We start from the raw sequence: 23,167 nt of genomic DNA, 5'->3' as shown, positions 1-23,167 counted from the left end.
CATTGGAGACCTGTGTTGACATTTTGCACTGTTATGGTAACTAAGGTTGTAATCCTAGATCCATTTATGTGGGAATAAGGCAGATTGAATTTAATTCAGAGTAAACATGTTGAAGATTACATTGTAAATCTATATTTATATTAGGAAGAGAGTTTTAATTGCTTATACTTTAGGGAATCAGCTGAACAGTGAACTCTGAGTAGAATTGAAGTAAGGTGTTGGTGAGGGCAGATAGTTTTTAGATTCAGTGTGTAGGAATGACAATTTGGGTCCAGTAAATGATATAGCTGAGGTTGCAGTATTCTGGTCTATACATCACATTGGAACATGTGATGTACAGTGGTACCTCGGGTTACATACGCTTCAGGTTACATACGCTTCAGGTTACAGAATCTGCTAACCCAGAAATAGTACCTCGGGTTAAGAACTTTGCTTCAGGATGAGAACAGAAATCGTGCAGTGGCAGCGCAGCGGCAGCAGGAGGCCCCATTAGCTAAAGTGGTGCTTCAGGTTAAGAACAGTTTCAGGTTAAGAACGGACCTCCAGCACAAATTAAGTACTTAACCTGAGATACCACTGTAGATAAATAGGTACCGCTCCGGCAGGAAGGTACAACTGTACAAAGTATAAGGCAAAATTAGTGATCTTTGAGTATTGGAGGTAATGGGGTTTATGGCAGACTTTAATTCTATCCTAGTTTGCATTTTAAATATTAGTGAACAAATGTTAGCATATGACTTCTTCCCCCCCCCATCACCACATTTGATTTAAGTCTTCTGTTTCCCCCTTTTACATGGAATGAAATATTGACAAGTTAAGAGTCATCAGCTTCTCTTTACTACAACGTTTAATGTAAAGTTTTGTAACTTTAGGTAGCAGCAACAAAAACCGTACAATGAATTAACAGTGAAATGTAGATAATATGTTTCTGCTCTTTTTCTAAAAAGAAGTTTGCTATTGGCCCACATCCCCAATGTTACCATTTTCATACAGCGAGCAGTTAAACAGGCCATGGGATAAGGTAAAGATGGTGTAAACTGCTATATTTAAGAAGGAGCAAAAGCAAAAATAAATGTAGTTTATTTACACAACTACATATTGAGCAACTGCTGTACTTGCTGCCGCCTTACAGTAATTTTTCCTAAACAGCTGTGGGGTTTTTTTTAAAAGGATGCAACCATAAGAACAGGAAACACAAGAGATACCCTATACATTTCAAAAATGCATCATTGTCCATCAACCCAGCTTCACTGCCTAAGTATTGCAACATGCCCTTTAGAAACTCTTGTCCAGCCCTTACTACCTTGCGAGTTACAGTGGTACCTCTAGTTACGAACTTAATTTGTTCTGGAGGTCTGTTCTTAACCCGAAACTGTTCTTAACTAGAGACGTGCTTTCGCTAATGGGGCCTCTTGCTGCTGCTGTGTTGCCGGCACATGATTTCCATTCTCATCCTGGGGCAAAGTTCTCAACTCGAGGTAACTCTTCCAGGTTAGCAGAGTTTGTAACCTGAAGCGTTTGTAACCTGAGGCGTTTGTATTATGATTATTATTATTGTGAGTGAGCCCCTAAAAGTTACTAGCCTTAAAAAGAATTCTTCCATCCTTTTCTATGATTAAAAATCAGACTAGAGTTTTTGTTTGTTTTGCAGCTTTACTAGAAACACAACTGGCAGGGAGAAGAGATAAGGAGCAATGTTTACCTGCTACAGCCTGTTTGTTGTTTGTGCTGGGTGCACAGAAAAGGGCTTTGCCTCCTGTGTGTCCATCATAGGAAGCTGGCAGTTGAGTCATGGGTCACTTCATTCCTCTGTGACCAGGACAGAAGCTGAGTGGACTGGCAAAGATAAAACAGAATGCACTGTTTCTCCTTTGCCATGCTGCTCAGCTTCTGTTCTGACTGCTGAAGAAGAGAAAGCATTTCCTCCACAGCCAAGATGAACACTGGGTAGGCTGGCAAAGGAGGGACAGAGTAATTTATCTTTCCTTTGACAACCAGCGTTAAAAACTAGATATATAAGTTAGGTGGCAGGGTTACAGCCGCCAAAATGGAATGTCTAGTTGCCATTTTGGGGCTAGATGGCTTGAAAGTCGTATTTTTCAGTACGACCTTTTGGTTCCTGAAAGTCATTCTGATTGTGCAGGTAAAATATCATTGGTAGACTTCTAAAGGATGTGTTGTTAGTGTGTGAAAACCGGGAAGATCCAAGAATCCCTAGGCATGCATTAGGCGCCATCATTGCACCCGGGCATCTTCACTTGGTTGCAAGTGGCCAATAGCCAGGTGCAAAGTTCATCTGGCACATGGCAAATTTTGAACGCTGTTGACAACCTGCTGCTGTGGAGGAAGGGGCTTTCCTTCATGGGTAACATGGAAGCTGAGCGAAATGGTGAAGGAAGGATACACTATTCTGGTCATCATCAAACAGCCAATGGATGTGGAATTCCCAAGTGCCCATGGCAACCAACCGAATGCTTAAATACAAGGCTGTTTTGTTGTCTCATTAGATATTTCATTTAAGTCTTGAGCCTTCAGTGCTTAGAAAAAAACCTTAAATACTACTTTAAATATAAAAGTTTCAGAAACAAGGAACCAAGTAAAAAGCATCATTATGTTCAATTCTACTTGCTAAAGCTTTTCACATTAGAGGTAATTTCAGAACAGTAAAACTGGGCAACCAGCAGCAGTTTGGAAGTTGCAGCATTTATTAAAATGATAATAGTTGTGTAAAGTCAAATATGCAAGTTGCTTTGACTCTGCTACTCGTAGCATCTTTCCTGATGTAGTTCTTTCTGCTTGATATTTCACCAACTCCTGCAGTAACACATACACATAAGAGAGGAAGAGACATGTGTTTCTTTGGTGTCACTGTCTCCAGAGCACCCACAGAGGTGGGCACGCATAGTTTCTTTCAACAGTTTGCTCTTTATTTTTTTTGAATATTGGAACAACTGTTAATGGTGTCGAGTTCTGGTTCCCCACACTGTGTTTTCAGTAGGTAGCACACACTGTATTTAATGTGAGATAGCATCAGTATAAAACAGGGATGGAGAGCCTGTGGCTTTCTTTATGTTGTTGAGTTCCATTTCCCATCAACCCTAGATGGCATGGCAAATTGTCAGGGATGATGGGGGGTGTAGGCCAGCAACATATAAAAGCCACAATAACTCCACTCCTTGTACAGAAGGTGAGGGATGGGTTCATGTGATGAATGAGTAGCTTGGCTAGAGAATGAAGTTCATGCTTTATTGTGACAGCCAAGGGCTTCTCAATAGCAATGATGGTCCTTGGAAGGTTGACTTCTTTAACATAGATTTCTTTTATTAACTGACAAGCTTTGCTTACAACAAACTAAACTCTTGCTGTTTACAAACCATAAAGAAAAGGAAGACAGGAGCATCAGACTCCCGTTTCTTTCATTGTCATAATATTTAATGGGAATTACAGAAAAATATATTCCCTTATCTTAGACCTCTCCCTGTATCACTCCCAAACTATTCCCTCGAAGGAGCAATACAAAGTTATACAATTTTATTATTTATTTGTTAAATTTGTATATGCATCTTCATCTGAAGATCACAAGGCGGCTTACAACAATAACAAACCAATAACAACAATAACAAACCCTCACAAAGCAACACATTTTAAAAGCCATAGAATGTTAATCAGCCAAAGGGCTGGTTATAGAAAAACATTTTTGTCTGGCACCTGAAGATACGTAATGAAGGCGGCAGGCGAGCCTCCCCAGGAAGAGCATTCCACAAATGGGTAGCCACCACAGAAAAGGCCCATTGTCATGTTGCCACTCTCCACAGACCTCTTGTGGCACACAAAGAAGGGCCTTAGATTATGATTGCTGGGTCCTTATCAGTTCATAGGAGGAGGTCCTTGAGTTATTAACGTCCTGAACCATTTAAGGTTTTATAGGTCAAACCAGCACTTGCAATTTTAAGAGTGGGAAGGTAGAAGGCAAGGAAATTGGGTGTGTGTGTGTGTGTGTGTGTGTGAATGATGGATTCTCCCAGCTCCAGTCTTTGCTGTAGTGTTCAGAGCAAAATAATTCTCCTTGGAATGATGGTAGTATCCAAAGAGGAGTAGCAATGGAATGATAATATGAAGAAAAATAAGATTGCAGTCCCCAGGGTAAATGAAAATGCCTAAAATGAAAATGAAAAATCAGTATAATGTACATCAGAAATGACATCAGAATGATGTCCAGAATACAATGACAGCATGATCTAAGCGCAGAAGATAAAATAAGAAAGTAGAGAGTGGAATGACAGTCTCCCACAGAAGACTGACAGTGTCCAGTATGAAATAGTATGGGATTATTCCATGGGTATTTCATGAAGAGTACAGTGACAACCAGCTCATTGCTCTTCCACCCATCTCACTTGAACTTCACTGTGGGAACAGTTACTTCCCTCTGCAGACATTTTTTCTATGACAGTTCTAATATTCAGTTCTCTTGTCTTTCTCCTTTAACTGTTTTTTCAACCCTCTGCCGTTCAACTACCTTTCCCTGTAGCATGGATTGGGGGGGGGCAGGGGGTTGCTCCACTGAGGAAGATGTCTCCTACAACATCTTTCCCAGTATTTATTTTTTTTAGTTTGTTTATAAGGTTTACATCCCACCCCTCATCACATGTGATCTTGGAGCAAGTCACAAGACACAGTACACAAAGAAAGCCAAATAGAATATACTTTAAAATGCATCAATCCTCCATCTATTAAATATATCAATCTGACTAGTTGGTTAACTAGTGCACTTGCAGAAACTTGGGCACATAAAGGCTCTGCCAAACAGCCTGGTGGAAGAGGAGAGTCTTAGTTGGGGCTGAAAAAGACTCAAGGTTGGTGCCAGTCAAAGCCTGGAGACGGGAATGCTCCATAGCTGGGGTACTGTTGCTGAGACAACCCCCTAGTGAGCCTCAGGCCTCCTGATCTTTTCCAACAACAATAAAATGAACAAGGGCTCTGAGATGTATTTTGTTTTTATTAAATAATAAAACTTAATTTTTAAAATATATCAGATGACATTGTAACATAAAAGGTAAAGGTAAAGAACCCCTGACAGTTAAGTCAAGTCGCAGACAACTCTAGGGTTGCTGCGCTCATCTCGATTTAAAGGCCGAGGGAGCCAGTGTTTGTCCGCAGACAGTTTTTCCAGGTCACGTGGCCAGCATGACTAAGGCGCTTGTGGAGCAATGGAACACCGAAACCAGAGCACCACACGGAAATGCCAATTACCTTCCTGCCGGAATGGTACCTATTTATCTACTTCCACTTTTTTGGTGTGCTTTCGTACTGCTAGGTTGGCAGGAGCTGGGACTGAGCAATGGGAGCTCACCCCGTTGCAGGGATTCGAACCACCAACCTTCTGATCAGCAAGCCCAAGAGGCTCAGTGGTTTAGAGCACAGCGCCACCCGCATCCCTAACATAAGAGGGTACAATTTTAACTATTCTCACGAATGTGTGAGTTATTTCAGGCTCAAAGAGACCTTAAACCTGTACAGTTTTATTTTTTGGAAAAAAATTACTTCAAAATTAATTTATTTTATAACCCCCCAAAATACCCTCATTTTTAAAACATAACAAGTACATGGTTAGCCCATTCTACAAAACAAGTGTGATACATGTGTTAGTTGTGGTTTGCGCGCTATGGCTTATTGAATCTACTGGGAATAAAATGACAAAAATTCACTTTGAATGGTCAGTGACCCTGTTCTGTGTCAATACCATTTTTATACCTTATTTTGAAAGAGACCACAACCAGCTTTATTTTGATACCAAAATAAGCCCAATTGGTTGAAAAATAAGCGAAACAGGAGTTTTTTTCCCCCTAAACTGAAGCAGAAATTGCATTAGCCCAAATCGCATGAAAATTGAATTAAAAAAAAAAAATTCCCCTGTGCCCAATTTTGGACAGAAAAATCTTTAAAAATAAATTTGAGGTTATTTCATAGGTATCTACACATAATTTTTAAAAAAAGATAATCTGAGTCGTGACAGCACATGACACCAGGTGATGTGGCGTGGAATGACCCTCTGGTACTGCTTATATTTCCATAACTGGGAACATAAACCCCTGTTTCAGAAACTCTTTAAACTGATTTTTTCATGTACTATCATGAAGACTCAAGATTAGTTACCTAGTCAAATTCTCAAGCACCCTAGGAGATAATAGCCAGAGAGATGGCAGCTTGCCCAGGAATTTTGATTTCCCATGTTCAAATGAGATTTCTGATTCACTGCCCTGTGCTAGTTCAGTGAATTGAGTAAATGAATAATAGGGTGCTAGGAATATGAATGTGATTTCCAAAACTAGTCCTTGCTTAGCTATTTGATTGTAGATAATTGAGGTAATTGTTCAGTGACTGCTTTGTAGATAATTTTATAGATTGCTTTGTAGATTTTTTTTGTAGTTAGTTTTCAAGTTAACTTTGCATTACAGCAAAAAGTGAATATTTTTCCCCACCCCAAATCCCCAACAATTTTTTTTGGAAACTGATTTCTTATTTGCCAGTCCACCTAAGAAGTTATGTACCTACGGGACTGCCTCTCCTGGTATGCCCTACGGAGGACCTTAAGGTCCATATATAGCAACACCCAGAGGTCCCGGGCCCTAAGGAAGCTAGATTAGCCTCAACCCGAGCCAGGGCCTTCTCAACACTGGCTCCGGCCTGGTGGAATGTTCTGTCTCATAAGACCAGGGCCCTGCAGGATCTGATTTCTTTCTGCAGGGCCTGTAAGACAGAGTTGTTCCACGTGGCCTTTGGCTTAGAATCAGTTTGATTCCCCCCTCCCTTTCTTTTTCCTTTCTCCGCCTGTGAAGAGGCTGCATCCTAATGTTTTAATGTTGTATCTTAATCTTTTAAATTGTTTTTTAATCAACTTGTTTTTATTATTGGTTATTAGCCGCCCTGAGCCCAGTCTTGGCTGGGGAGGGTGGAGTATAAATAAAAATTTATTATTACTATTATGATTATTATGATTATTATTATTAGTGTTTTCTGGATGCATATATCTTGCTGGATGAACAAACATATGTATCAACTGGATGTACATCTAATGTACATTTTATTTAAACAGCATTTAAATGTGAATGCTGTCTATCTGTATTTTTTTAAAAAAATAGGACCTGTGGCTATTCATCCCTTCCAACATCATAGTTCAAGTAGTTGCATATAAATATTCAGACTGAAAATGGGTCAAGATCACAAACATAGGGTGGGGTTCAAGGAAATGTACAGTTAGTCCTATGCAGCCAAGGGGGCTTTTGTTTCTTAAACACAGCAAACTCAGAATCCTCAAAAACAGTTCGTGATACAGCCTTGGGAGAGGGGGAGAGTCTGGTGTTGAATGATAAAGAAGTAAAAAAATTCCACTGGGCATCTTCAAGTTTTTGAGTATGTATGTCTAAAATAGTTCTTTGGATTCTGGCACCCTTCTATGGAAGGTTTTCACTAGACCAAATTAGCTTCTGTGCAATTTGTATAAGGAAAATTACGTGGTTTACATCTACCTACAGCTCTTGGTATTTTAATATGAAAATAGATCCTCTGGTTTGGTAAATCAAATCATTGACTTTAATTTCTTTAACCTTCAGGTAGAATAAATACATTTTCACCTTGGCTGTTTAGTACATTGTATGGTAGCATTCCGCTTTTCTTCTTTCTATCACTGTCACATATTATGTGTGAGAAGTACATGGAAATCATTTTGTCTGTTGGTGCTACAATTGTATGGAACTAATGGTTAATAACAATCTTACAATAATTAATTAATTATTAATTATTATAATTAATAGAAAATAGTAATACAAATCAACATTATTTTAAAGTAAAAAGTACTACATAATTGGTTTCTTGATCTGTGTGGCAATAGAAAAAGTGTGAATTTTGCTGGAATGGGTCGAATTTTATTGATGCAGATTAGTGGGAATGTAGCCATGTATATATTGCTGTATTCTACTCACCATAGTAAAGGCTTAGGATCAGAGTTTTCCTTCTTTTAGATGGGCTACCTTCCCAGGTGGACAAACCCCATCTGCACCTCACTTCCTTCTATAGCACATGTGGAAACTGCCTTCTTGACTGTTGGATTCACTATGATCTTGTCCATTCAATCCACTGGAGCCTGTCTTCACATTCAGGGGAAGTCTCTAACTCACCAAGGCTTTGAGACCCATTGGATACGCTCACCTGGTTCAGCTGGCCAGTTGAAGCTATTTTCCGGGCTATGGCTGCTGTCACATGCTTGCAGCTTCCAGGAGCCACAGGTGAGAGCTGAGTGGGGATGAAAGGTGGACAAACTATCTCAGAAGGAGCACTATGTGTCTCCCACCAGAGGTACTACACCTTGCCTAACACTCCATACACCCTGATATTAAACCTCTGCTGCCTTGTAGAGATATCTTCGGCAGAAGAAAAGACTAATGAGTAAACCCTACACAAATCTGGAGTGAGGTCCCTAAGATAGTTGGATGGTGCCTTGTATGCCTCTTTCAGCCAAGCTGGTGCCAAACATATTGCTCTGCTTTCCTTTGGACCATATCAGTGAGGCCGAGAGGGGTTTTTTTTCGTCTGGCAGTCCAGAATTGCCATACACACTGCCCAGGAAATCACTTCGGTGCTACTAACACAGCAGTTTGATTTCACTTCTGTAGGCGCACTCCATTGTCTCTCAAGACAGACGGATGCCAACAACAATATTCACCATAGTGAAGGTAAACTATGGCATAAGCATTTTAGAGTATTTTGAGGCAAGGGAGAGCAGACTTAGAAGACCTACTTTACAAAAGTAAACTTAGTATATACTTCTTTTCACCAGATATATCTAGTAGAAGTTGTCCTACCTTAGGCTCTAAATCTAGGCAACTTAAATTGTTTTTCTATGCAAAGAAGGGGTGCCAACTACTTTCATGAGACTGTGAACATTAGTTTAGCTAATACAATTTTTTCCTTTTTTAAAAAGAAAGTACTTGACCGTTTGAGTCTTGGAGACCATACAACCAACATTCCTATTTATTATTCTTCCTTTAATTGCAATGTGTCAATTTTTCCAAAAAGTGCTTTATTTAGTTAATTTTGTATTAAATGGAACACTTTTGACAGAAAACCTTTTAGGGGAATTTCTTGTTAAAATGGTGGAAACAACTTTCAGATTACATGGAACTCTGATGTGGGCTTCACATGACTCACAATTTACAACAGATAAAAATAGTTTGCGGTTGAAAAGAAGAAACATGGCTAGTGCGCAGATCTCAAGGGGTGTTTTCAGCAACTAAATCTCAAATTACTCTCTCCTGTCTCTCATTGGAAACCACTTTTTGAAACGGCATTTTCCAAAGTAGATTATGATATAGTATGGGTTGGATGTTCAAAGAAAAAACAAAGGCCCTTAAGATGCTAATTTAAAAATGCAAACATGCAATTAAAAGGCTAGTTCTTTAGATCCCCTCTATCACATAGTAGCAAAACCAGATATAAATTTAGAAAGTTCATTGTAAAGAGTCAGTGGAGGCCAGGTTCGGTGATCATAGTGTGTGATATCCTGCCCTCTCAGAACAAAGTTTTATTTTTCAGAGTTGTACAGGACTTTGTGGGGTTTTTCCACAGCTGAATTGCCTATAACAAAAGAAGGCAGCAATGTAGAATTTTTCTAAAAGATCTCATTACACAAATGTTTGAGGAGAAAATGCATAATCAACAGAATTATGTGATGTATCTGTTCCTGCACTGTACAACTTTAGTCTGCAGGTTGGGGAATCAAATGTTTAATAGTTTCCCCTCTTTACAAGAAAGGAAGCTATCTGCTTGTGTGAATCTAGTATGTCATAGATTAGCCATATTCTAGATTAGCCATATTCCTGATCCCATATTGTTGAGCTGTGGTAGTTTTTGGCCCAGTTTTCATGCTACATTGAACCATAGTTCCTATTAAACACACCAGGTTAGTGTTGGGAAATATTCAAATGTTGGATTCTCCCACCTGCAGTACAGCTGCAGATATATTATTAAAGCTGCTGATTATCTATAGAAGCCTTAAAGAGAGTGGTGGGCTACATATATCTTACTACATATATCTGTAGTAAGATTAGTAATAGTCATGGTTTTGGACATCTACAGAGCTTTAAAAATACACTTCATTGGAAAGGCGGTTTTGCTTCCTTCACTGCTAAAGAATTGCACTCTTCAATACCGGGAGCTTTATTGAAACACTATAAATGCTTGCCTTTTTTGTATGCTGAATTGTATATAATGAATGTGCATTATGTTATGTGTGTTGAAGCAGTACAGTAGATACACTGAATATTCTGAAAAGGCTTTTACAAGACCTTAAAGTAGCAAATATACATGAAAATGTGTCCTATGGATCAGTAGTTGAATGAAGCGGGTGGGCAGGAAGTGTTAGCCGAGTGCTTGGATCAATGTAGGGAGGAAGAAAAACTGTCCAAAGGACCTCTAATGGAGCCTTGGGCTAATTTGACAATACTTAGCTTACTAGCTTAGAGCCATTTCTTGATTAAAATAGGAAGTGTGCCCCCACCCCACCCTGTTCTCACTATGTGTTGAAATTACCTACAATAAGAAGTTCAGGAAAGTTCACTCTACCTTCACGACTGTTGCAGACTGATGACTGACAGATGCATAGAATTTCCAGTTTATTCTGAGCTATCAGTGCCAATCCATGTTGGATAGACTTAGCACATGCTAAATAGGTGTGGCACAGTTCTCCATCATGCACACACACTATTTAGGTGTCCTTAGAATACCTACCAGAACCATCTAAGCAAATGCAAGGTGAAAGCCTCAAAGTCTCAAGTAGGTGATCTCATTCTAAATTAAAGGATAATTTGATGTTTTGTTTACCTCTCATCTTTTATCCAATGACAGCATTGAAAAGATGAGGTCACCTATTTTCATTCTAAAACATAAGACGGAAAGCCAGAAGGAGAAATACAATTTTCCTAGTTGTAAACACTTAACTTTCCCTGTGCATTTGGGGGTCATAACTAATCCCAAATAGTTATGAAAATATTAAAATGTTTTCCTCTAATTGGTGTACTTCACTTTCCATATAATAAGGAGGGTCATTAGATCTGTAGTGTTCCAACTTCCTCTGCCTAACCCTCCCCAATACATTTCAGTAAAATGGGTTTGGAATTGGATGCTAAAGGTTATTTTAAAGAACCAGGTATTTACTTGCCTCTTTAGAGAAGACATTCCACAAGGTTGATGCCACAACCAGAAGGTCCCTGCTTGCTATAAACGTCTGTCATACTTAAACCAATGAGGGAATCTGGCACCCCAGGTGTTGGATGAAGCAGCTAATGAACAACATAGGAAGAAGTTGGCCCTTAAGTTACCGGTACTTAGAGCCCAAGCACCCTAGGATTTTAAAGGAACAGAACTTGAACATTCAGTTGGTCCTGAAAATGAATAGGTCAACAGTGGAGATTGAGTGTCAGTAGAGTGATGCATCCTGACCAGTGTTACAAACTCAAATATATAAGCTAGGTGCCAAATGGCTCCTTAAACCAAAGTTACAGTCACCAAAAAGGAATGTCTAGTTATCCTTTTGGGGCATGGCGGCTTATTTTTCAAATGATGGACTGACTGAGATTGAATGTCAGTTAAACATCAGGCTAGTTCAGATGACAACCTTGCGAGGTTAAGAAATTTAAGAACTTAAAGAAGAAAAGTCACTTTATCCTACCTATTTTTCTTAATGGTGACACGGACCATTCATAAGTAAGAATATTATTCACAACTGTGAGCAGGACATGCAGGTGTGGTAAGTGGAGGCAAGCTACAACAGTTAAGGTCACTGCTCCTGCACAGGAAAAGCATTTTGGTTCCTGAAATTTCATTCTGATTGTGCAGATAAAATATAACTGATAGAATTCTACAGGATGTGCTATTGGTGTGTGAAAAGCGTCGAGATCCAATGATCCCCAGGCATGCATCTTCAGATGGTGATGTCATGCGCCATCCTAGCACCCCAGCATCTTGCCTCTGTCACGAGTGGCCAGTGGTCAGGTGCAAAATGTGCCTGGTGCCTAGTTAATTTCGAACACTGATTCTCACAGTCCAGTTCCATCCAGCTGGCTTGGTGGTAGTATTTTGCATCAAATGAAGGTTTTGGACATTTTTAGGGCAGGCAGTCCATATAGTCTTGTATTCATAGTACAGTGGTACCTCTGGAAGCGAACGGGATCCGTTCCGGAGCCCTGTTCGCATCCTGAAGCAAACGCAACCCACGTGCGCGGGTCGCGATTTGCCGCTTCCGCGCATGCGTGTGACGTAATTTTGAGCATCTGCGCGAGCGGCGAAACCTGGAAGTAACTCGTTCTGTTACTTCCAGGTCGTCACGGAGCGCAACCCGAAAACACACAACCTGAAACTACTTCAACCCGTAATACTGTAATACTGAAGGGAAAATTCTGTCAGCATAATGGTTTATCCTTGTGCAATTGAATGTTCTCCCATTTTCCTCCTCCCCCCATGCATTCCTAATAGCTAAAAGAGTTTTGCTTGCCCAATTATTTAGTTGCATACTACCAAAAGAGTGCATTAAAGTAATCTAGTTTTATGGTTACTAATGGGTTAATGCATATGGCCAGATTTGTCTTCTATAGGAAAGGACACAGCTTAGTCAGCACCCAAAAGCAGAGTACGATCAGGAAGAACCTATAAGTTGAAAGTCTTGAGTCTTCAGGGGAAATACAATTTAATCTAAGGCAAGGTATGCCACCATTCCCACATCACCAGCGTTCTAATGGTACTTTGTAACTTGGGTTAAGCTTCAACTTGTTCACCTGCAAAAACAGTTCAGTATTGCGGCTGAGATAGTTGAATACTGGAAAGACCTGTAGTAGCTGCTTTTCTAGGTGAATAGGACCAGGGGTAATAAATACCTTTGTTATTGATAGAAAGTGATACATCTCCAGTCAGCAACAATTTCTTGTTGAACCTTTATTAGTAATACAGTCATACCTTGGGTTACAGACGCTTTAGGTTGCGTGTTTTCGGGTTGCACACCAGAACGGGTTACTTCCAGGTTTTGGCACTCGTGCATGCACAGAAGCGCTAAATCGTGCTTTGTGCATGCACAGAAGCGCCGACTCACACGTGCGCAGATCTGTGCATGGATCACGTTTGCAACCCGAGTGTCCACTGTATCCATTCTGTTTGTTTAACTGCATGCTCTGTTCTAGTTCCCTTTTAAAGGTTTCAAAATGTTGCTTACATTTTTGATGTAATGTACTCTTGGGTATGGGACAAAATAAAAGGAAAAACATTCAACGTAACTATTTGATGTTGGATGTGTTTACTTAATGTGGTTGTACTTCTAAGCATGTTACTATGGTGTATTTCATGATTTATTCTTCCTCAATGCACTTTAGCATAATTCTGTAACTGCATAAATTATATATTGGGATGCTCAGAAAGACTGGTCCCATGAATGACATCTTTGGTTGCTTAAGTGATACATTTGTTTTTGTTTCTGTAGTCAATATGTGTAATTAAAAATAAAAAAAAACTTCACCGTAGTCCAGCCTTTCTTAAGCCTTGGGTTCCTAGATGTTGTTGGACTACAACTCCCAGCATTCCTGACCACTGGTCCTGCTGACTAGGAATGATGGGAGTTGTAGTCCAACATTTCATCCTAGGAACCCAAGGTTGAGAGAGGCTTCCATAGTCAAATATTTTAAATTTTATTTAGAGTGATATTATTTTTTGTGTCCTCCAGGTGGCACTACATTTTTTCTTTATTTCCTAGTGACTGAAGTGAGAATTTTCTGTGAGATTATTTAAATATAGTATGCCTAAAATTCATGTATTGCAAGGCAGTATTTGAAACCAGCTACTTTCCTAGCAATGTTAAAATGTGTAGACATTTTCAGGTTGGTCTAAGAGTAAAAATTTGTTTGTTTATTGAATTTATATCCCACCCTTCCTCCTACAAAACAAAAACATTCTAAAACAGTTACACCATTCTAAAAACAATTACAATAAAAAACACCTAAAAGCAGTTGCAGTTTGAAAATGTATGTGAAAAGAACCCAGGAAGAATAAACTTCCTAAGATTGTTTATAATACTGGGTTTCATTTCTGTCTGCTGTCTTATCTAATGTGAATCAGAACAATTCATGCAACCTCACTGTAGGATCAAGTGTGTTTTGATCCTATTTTGGCATCATGAAGGGCTAGCAGTGCATGCAGCAGAACTGAGTTTTCAAAGCAAAATTCTCTGTTCTTTTCTCTTTTGTCTTCCAGTTCTTTTTTCCAGTCTACCAAGGTCCAGTAGTTCAAACTATGGGAAAAAGAGACCTTTTTATGAACAAATTCTCTCTGACCCCCAATTAGGCTGCTGTACTAGTTTTTCTTCTGAATCTGCCCAAATATCTTCATGCATGGTTTCTGTTGCTGTTTTTGGTTTGTACAACAGATTGCAGTGTTTTCCTTGTGTCTTTCTATTGTAGTTCCTTCTTCAAAACTGTTTAAACCAATAGTATAGTACTGAATATTCCTTTGATAGGCTGATTACTTTTTAAAATAAAAAATGTTACCTTCATAGTTGTGAGGAATGGCTAATGAAAAATACAGCTGGAATTGAACGTCATGCCTCAAGACCAATTTACCATAAGGTGATACCATCATAATATATTGGCCGGGGTAGGGGGTAACAGGTGAATACTGAATTCTTTGCAGTTTAAACATGGTTGGGTTTATCCGTGTTTCCCATTCCAGCTCTAAAAATGCCTATATACATTGTAGAAAGTTTTAGGGTTTTAGTTAATATATTTCTTATTCCGGATGTAGCCAGTGCTATTTTTCTAAAAAAAGAGATGCCGGAACTTGCTATGAACACCTCCCTCATTCTCTTAGAATGGCAATGGCACCCGCCTGAGAGGTGCCAGAACTGAGTTCTGGCCAGAAGAAATCCCTGGATATAGCAATTATTTCATCTGGTTCGTGTATTTTTGTGTCATGTCAGAAAAGATAACCTCAAAAGCCCTTATAAGCAGCAGTATGGGGGAAATCCAAAGCCCTGAAGCACGTCTCTCTTTTTTCTGTAACTGCTGAGAAGTGTGCCATATCTGTGGTGCCTAAATGTGGGTGGCCTGATTTGCATACTATGCAAATTGGAGGATCTAATTATGCAGGAGAATTTCTATATTAGCATACTTAATCTGTTTAATTTTCAACAGCTGCCTTGCCATTGGAAATTAAGGAAAGTACAAGGTAATGTTTTCTTACCTGTTCTTCAGTCTGCCAAGGCCATAGGCAACCTGACCCTAGATTTTTGATTGCTTGAAGCCCTGGGCAGATCACAATTTAAGCATGATGGACACTTGATAAATTGGCATGGAAGTAGTCGAAAAGGTGCTGTTCTGGTAAGGAAAAAGCTGGTGTAGGTATCAAAGTTGTTGGAGGTCAGAGAATCACTTGAAAAATTGGGAATCAATTTCTAATGCAAAGTGTAGCAAGCCTCGGACTATCCATTGTTCACCTGACTGTCTGTTCAAACCAGAATTGACTAAGAAATTTCCCAGGTAGAGCTATGGAGGGATAGGGATAGATTGGTAAGAATGACTTAATGTATTGTAAACCACTTGAGATCCCCCCCCCCTTAAAATATAAAGTGGTATAGAAATGAACATGATAATAATAGTAATAGTAATAACAATATAATCCACTGGGGGGGGGGGATGGCGCTTACTCATTCCATTGTAGCAACTGTAACCTAGATTTAAGGTGCCATTTGGTGATTAGCTTATATATCTGAGTTTCTAACACTGCTGTTATGAACAGCATTGGAAATGTTAGAATGTTTGCATTGTACACTGCCCTAAAATAATAGGGCTTAAAGCAGGTTAGAGATCCTCAAATAAATAAATTAAAAAGAATGGAAGACAACCTAATGAAGTATCTAGGCCTTTCTAATTTGAACTTTTAATTTCGCATTTAGGATGTGAGTAAAGGAATTACAAAGCAACTTCTGTACAGCTCTGGTGTCCATGTGAGCACACATTGACTTGGATGCGAGTGTGACTTTTATTTTTCGCAGCCTTCTGCACCCTTCCAGAAGTTGTAGGACATTTTAGAATGGTGTGAGAAGGGGGTGGGGGGTGGGCTGCAGATGAAGGGCAACACAGTGGGATGCAACAAACTTTATGAAAGCCAATTTCTTTGTTTTCCAAAAGGTATCTCCAGCCATAAAGATAGGAAGCTTCTGTTAACTGTAAAAAAGTTCTTTAACCATTTTTTCCCCAGGGTGTGAATGGCAACAAAGGTTTTGGCAGTGCCTTTTCTGCATACACTTCAGCTGTTCACCATTACTCCAATGTGTCCTAGGCTAAATGAGATCCAAATGCAATTGATAAGTTTTTTTAAACTGCAGCATGGGGTGGGCATCAGGAACAGTGCCATGGGGCAGATAAGGGGTTTACCTTAATTTCTGCCACATTCCCAATGAACCTTCCCATCAACTTGCTGTTGACATTTTCCTGTAAGCCTCTGAATTGGCTTGGGAGAAAATAACTCAGGGATGTATTGTGGGGATTCCTTGGATCACAAGTTATGCCAGGGCACAGCTGGAAAGTCTTTGGGGAAAGCAGATTTGGGCCTTGAGTCTGTTTACTATCCTTGTATGCCCCAGTTTTTTTTCTTTCTGTGTTATCCCTGAAGAATGGCAACAATAAAACTATTTGCTTTTTTTTTTTTTTACATTGTGTGTAACAGGCATAGGCAAATTCAGCCCTCCAGATGTTTTGGGACTACAACTCCCATCATCTCTAGCTAACAGGACCAGTGGTCAGGGATCATGGGAATAGTAGTCTCAAAACATCTGGAGGGCCGTCTTTGCCTATTCCTGATGTATATAACATGTTGATATGGACTAAGGAATGATGGCTTGGCAGATGGGTAGTGGTTGAATGAAGCAAGGTTCGGTTGCCGTTCCTAATTTATCTTTGCATCGCCTCTGGTCAGGAGCAGAATTGTTCTTCTCTTTTTGTTCCTCTGGGTGGCATCTGTCTTCAGGAAAAATGTCCTTACAGCAAAGCATTGATTGCTGAACTGTGGCTGGTTTTCCCCCTCTGACTGCTGTAGTGAATTAACTACAAGAGATGTTGTAATATTGGTAGCTTTCTACTTCTCTGCAATACTATTCTTCCTGTTGCTTGGTTGTTTGGAATTAGAAACTGATGGTTTTATTTGCATTATGGCACATGCTTTGTTCTAGAATCTTTTGAATATAGAACTTTAATTTAGCTATCACAGCTAATAATCATTGATAGATCTATTCCATGAAATTATCTAATCCCCATTTAAAACTCTGTAAATGTGAATTCCATGTGTGCATTATATGAAAAATGTGTTGTTTTGTCTGCTTTCTATCTATTGCCAATCAATTTCAATAGATCAGTGTGCAGGAAGCTAAAACAATTCTTCTGTTCATTTATATATATTTTTCTTTATCCTTTAAAATATTTTTTTTCTAGTAGAGTGGTGGTTCTCAAAACTTTTCTGCAGCTGTCCATTTTAGTCAAGGTAGATGACTAGAGGCGGTTTTGGTGGCAGATGTTGAAGCATTCTAGAAGTCCCAACATACGGTAACTAGAAGGTTGCAGGAAGTTATAACTAATTAATACTTGGTCCCTCTACTGCATCTGGTAGCACGGCCTCTGTAGCTGTAGAAATATATATATATATGAAAAGGAGATGTTCAACATGTCAAAGAAATGCTTTCTCCAAAACGGCAAGTAAATTTTCCTGGTTTTAGGTTGGGTTTTTTAAATGCTCCCTTGGGACAAATGCCTTTAGAATTTCCTCTTCTTTTACTCTGAAAAATTCTGTGCCATGGAAGTTGGGCGTGAAAACCAAGCATTCTTTCTCAAAGTAATAAAACGGTTCTTCAGGTCAGAAAGGCCACAGAGTCTATCATGGTGTCCAAAGACTTTGAACATACTCTTCCTTCTGCTTTTCATTTTCTGCTGTATAAGTAGGTTTCTTTGAAGTTTACCCTCCTAGTGCATATTATTTTAGCCAGTGTGTTAAGTCTCTCCGAGCTTTATTCTTCCTTTCGAGCCTTAGAACTGCTTTTGCATTGTGCTGACCTTGATTGACACTGCATTTGTGGAAGCTAATAAGCTAGATTTCAGAAACATTGGCCTGCCCTTCAAGTTGAAGGTCAGCTGCTGTGAAATAAATGCCCACCATAGTATAGACTGGAAAGAAATATGAGAGGAGGGCAGTTCTTCCTGTATGTCACTTGGTGAGAGTTCAGAAAAGAAATTCATACTTAATATTTGCTTGCAAGATCTGATTTCTTAATCTATAATTTGAACTTGCGCTAACCAGGGAGCTCTGGGTGGATAGCATGACTCACTAAAATATGAAATGCTGTGATTGGGGTCCAGACAACCACAAGTTCTGCAAGCTCAAGGGAGCTTTGGTTTTGTCATCTTTCAGTCAATCCTAATGCCATAATGCAGAGGAAATGTTGATGAAATACACAAGCCAGCTTTTGCTAGGGTGTGCACAGGTGTTGTGTGTGTCAAATCTTACTGGTTGTTATAATAAAAAACAAACCAATACAAAGAATAAAGCCGGGAAGGCAATAAAACAGGTGCAGCAGTTATAGTAAAAACAAACAGCACCACCAGCAGGATAAAATCACTTTCCTATGTGAAACCTTAAGACTCATGACTTAGGTTGATGCATTTATAACATCTATTTTGCCTACCTCTTTTCTGTATAAAGTTCTGGAATTCTCAAACTAGTAAATAAGTCAGTAACTGTAATAGAAGAAAAGATTGCATCTTCCTGAAAGCTTAGCAAGTTGTTTTAGAAAATAGCAAATATATATTGTCTTGATCTGTTGGGGGTGTAACTTTCAAGCTAGGTCAAGTAATGTTCTGCTTGGTAGAATGCTGATATGTATCTGGAAGTTTTTCAGTGAAGGATTAATAACATGTTTCTGTTCAGCCATATTCCTAATTTCCAGAGGATTGAAATTTTACAGCAAAACCAAAAAAAAGAGTCTTGTGGCATCTTAAAGACTTACACATTTATTATGGCATAACCCCCCACAGTCAAGTCATTTGACTTCACCAGATGCATGAAGTATAATGTGAGTTATTATAAGAATTATTTTGGCTCTTCACTGGTCATAAGAGTAAAGAGAAGTAATATGTTAGCCAAATGAGACTGCATTCTTGTCAAATACTTTGAGGAGGAACCATAGCTCATTGGTAGAGCACAATGGTAGGTAATGGAAAAGATATGTGCCTGAGACCCTGGAGAGCCACTGTTAAGAATAGATTTGCAACATGGCTGGCTAGACAAATGGTATAAGGGGTAGACACCAGATGTTTGTATAGTATGACTAATAAGCTTTCAGTGCTTTAAATCTAGTTCTCACCAATGGCTCCAGGTATGCCCCTCCCACAAGTTTCTTTTGGGATATAAGACTTTTCTCCTCCTCCATTAGTGGAGTAAATGGCACTCTATGAACAAGGAGAAAGGGTCTTCAAAAATAGAAACCAATTACTAGGGTGCCACACCTGCTCAAGTCCCTGTTCTTAATGCTCCTCCCATTAATGACTCTCCTGCTTATTCTGAGTTTTGCTTCTGTTCCAGTGAGCCATTATGGCTTCCTTCTTGCTTTCGTGCCTCTTTACTCTGCCTACCATCTGCCCACACTTATGTCTTGGTGCCTCAGTAGCTGCATAAATAGTCCCTGGTGGCTCCATTTCTGATCTAGTGATGAAGGCACACCAATAATATGCAACCCAATCTCTTTGAAATTTTGGTAGGATAGTGCTACCTCTTTTTGGTTTTTCAGGTGTTGGCAGTAGATACTGACAGTTGCAAAAAAAAACCCCACCAGAAAATACAGTAACTATACCCACAGCCTTATCATACTAATCAATATAACAATTTGATTGATGTTTTATTAAATGATCTGGGCCACATGGGGCAATGGCATTATCACAGAGATTACAGGTGTGTTTGGAAGAAAGTAGGATGTGAAATACTTTCCTTGAAGCTTGCATTTGTTTTTCTCTGGATTGTTTTATCGGATGTTTTAATGTGTTGCAAACTGCTTTGAGATTTTGTTAAAAATATATAAAGTGGTATAGAAATGAAAATAATAATAATAATAATAATAATAATAATAATAATAATAATAATAATAATAATAATAATAATTTAAAAAAAATCCCACCACGTGGGGAGAAATGGAGTCTAGACATTCCGTTGTGGCATCTGTAGCCCAGGTTTAAGATGTCATTTGGCAATTAGCTTATATATCTGAGTTTCTAACACTGGAAAGAGTGAACACATAAATCCTGTTTGCAATCATGTTATAATATAGGACCCAATGAGAAACTTGTATTAGAAATACAAAGTTATTAGATCTTGTATTAAATGCTTCCAGTTTATGAATGTCTGTAGCTGAGCGAGATCAGAGAACTAAGTTCAAAAATATGAAGGGCCAGTGACTTGACTAAAAATATTGAGTGTTTGAATTTTTTTTACCTAGCACCTACTCCGAGGATTCATCATCCTGGGAATTTTTGAAGATATGAATAGTATAAATATGAAATACTGCAGTATTTTCCCTGTGACAGTATTTGGCTCTTAGCAAATATATCCCATCTGTGAAGAAGGAAGAGCAAAAAAAAAAAAAAAAAGAAAGAAAAAGGATTGTATCCAATCGCAGTTGTTGGCGGTTAGATTTTTGATATCATCCATTAGCTTGGATTTTGGCTAGGCTACCCTTCCCCAGTTGGCCATATTCTGCTTATCATCCATAGCAGGTCTGGTCTTGAGTGTACCAACCACTCCTGGCTTTGAGCCCAAAGACCCTGGCCATCTGTTGTTCAGTTCTCCGTTAGCGAGTTCCCTGTTTAATTATCTGTTGGCCGACTTCCACTCTGTAATACGCCTGAAGGCCCTGGCCCAGTACTTTATTGTCCTTTCAGGTCTACCTGATCTTTGTTCCATTTGGCTTCCTCTTCTTCCACCTGGTATGTTACAAGCGGGATTTGATTGAAAGTCACAGTCACATTTTGGGTGGTGGGTAATGAGGAAAGAAGGCACTTGGGCATGCTAAACATGACTTGGTGTTGTAACTTCAAACTGCAACACCTGCTTTGGAAGAAATATTAAGGGCTACAGCACACTTACATTATCAGTTTGAGGATTCTGTTAATCCAGTGACATTAAAATTGAAATGATTGGTAAAAAATAAAATAACAGTATATTGTATAAAAGTAGATCTGGCTCACAGGTTTTTGTTACCCACAGGCAAAACGGCTGTGGACCCAAAAGAGAGATTTGCCATTTTAGTCACCATTGGTAGTGGTGTTGCCACTTCCCTTAACCCAGTAGCTGCCATTTTTCTTTTCTAGGATGCATTAACTTGAAAGCTCCTTGATCACTCCCTTGCCTACAGCCTCTCCCTGTGGCTTCATGCTAAATACCTTACCCCACTGGAAGCTTCTGATGAGTAAGTGGTGAGAGGAAGAACAGCACCCTCAGGCCCCAGGCCCCACTAGCAATGGTAACTTACTCTTCTTGCTGCTGCACCTTCCAAAAACTTTTACTAGCTACTTAAATAACTCTGTAACACGTAATCACTCTAATTGTGAACTCAGTGGTGAGTGCCACCAGGACTAGAGCGAAAACTAAACCCTGAGAAACTGAGGGAGATATTGGCAAGCTCAGGGCAGACCCAAGATTTGTAGAAGTTAAAACCTGCGGGGCAAAATAATCCCTAAACAGCTCAGTGAGGGCTGAGCATGTGTAGTAGTCATGGAATGCTGGGTAGTTGGAAAAGGGCAGCAGTGGGGAAGTGCCACCTAGGATTTAAATCCAATTTCAGTTTTTTTATTTCAGTTGTGTGAAATATATCCTAACAGAAAATCTGAAATTAAAAGCATAGTTGCTAAAGTATATGCTTACATATATTCTTGTGGCAAAGTATTCATATTTTGTCAACCAAACTGAATAAACAATTCTTGTGGTGGTCATGAAGAAACACTTCTTTGCACTGTAACAACCAGCCATTGCTTTTAGAAAGCTCTGGATTTGGTCTTCCAGTAAGTGATTTTCTAATGCTGTTGCATGCAGTAGTGGATGACTTGGTGTGGTAGAGGTGTCCCAGCAGGTGAGTTGCTGCTGCTTACCAGGAGGGTGAGGGGCAAGACAGTGGCAATGTCGGTGCTGTGCAAATGCACAACAGAGTTAGTCTTGTTCTTTTGCTACTGTGTTTGCACTGCACCACCCTCCTCATCCCTCCACCTCGGGGAGTAGCGGTGACTTAACCACTGGGATGTCAAGCAAGTGTCCCCCTTCATGCCATCTGCTTCTGGTTGCATTTATATGTATGAGTCAGATAAATTTCACAGTTTAATAATTTGCAGTATTTTATGCTGTCCAATAACTTTGTTCTCTGGGCAACTTACAACAAGAAAACATTAAAATACAGTAGTAATTAATCAACCTTCAATAAAACAATAAACAGAAATACAAACATGTCAAAAGCAGCAAGTAAAACAGTATAATAATATACACAGCATTGCTAAAAGCAGAATCTAAAATGAACAAATCTGAAAACCCTGCAAAAATAAGATGTTCACCTGGTACTGAAAAGCATATAAGAAAGGTGCCAGGTGAGTGTCTCTAGGAAGGGTATTCCATAACCAGGGTGCCATCATAGAAAAAGCCCTCACTTGGGGGCACCCAGAAAAAGGCCTCTGAATATCTCAAGATAGGAATTAGCTACAAATTAGAGGAGACAGTCCTTCCAAATGTACTGACCTGAACTCTGAGATCATCTTTGGAGGTCTTTCTCCAGGCGTTCCTTCCCATTTTCCTCTTTGTTAAAACAACCTGGGAAGTTCTGCCCAAGTCCTGGTAAAATGTAGGCATGGCACAGTATCACAACAGTGTTCTTGCTGAGGAGATTTACATTTCAATTTCTGTTGATTGCACCCCAAGTCTATAAGGGGAATAATTCTGCAGTGCAAGAGGCCTGTATGACTAGAGGTTTTGAATAACGTTCTTGGGTGGTGAAATAAGCTCTATTTATCTGATACAGCAAACTGTTTTGGTTTGCAATTCATTGGAGTGTGTGCTTATT

The 23,167-nt window shown here is 39.3% G+C and overlaps 1 protein-coding gene across 5 annotated transcripts in view; it reads left to right on the top strand.

Annotated features, from left to right (window-relative positions):
• POU2F1 (POU class 2 homeobox 1) overlaps positions 1 to 23,167 on the top strand; it is a 97,651-nt gene that overhangs the window by 4,856 nt on the left and 69,628 nt on the right. The window lies entirely within an intron of this gene.

The sequence above is a fragment of the Podarcis muralis genome, chromosome 4 (genome assembly GCF_964188315.1).
Source record: "Podarcis muralis chromosome 4, rPodMur119.hap1.1, whole genome shotgun sequence".
Classification (NCBI taxonomy): Eukaryota; Metazoa; Chordata; class Lepidosauria; order Squamata; family Lacertidae; genus Podarcis; species Podarcis muralis.
Note: the sequence above shows the minus strand (reverse complement) of the source record. Positions and strands in the feature narration are given on the sequence as shown.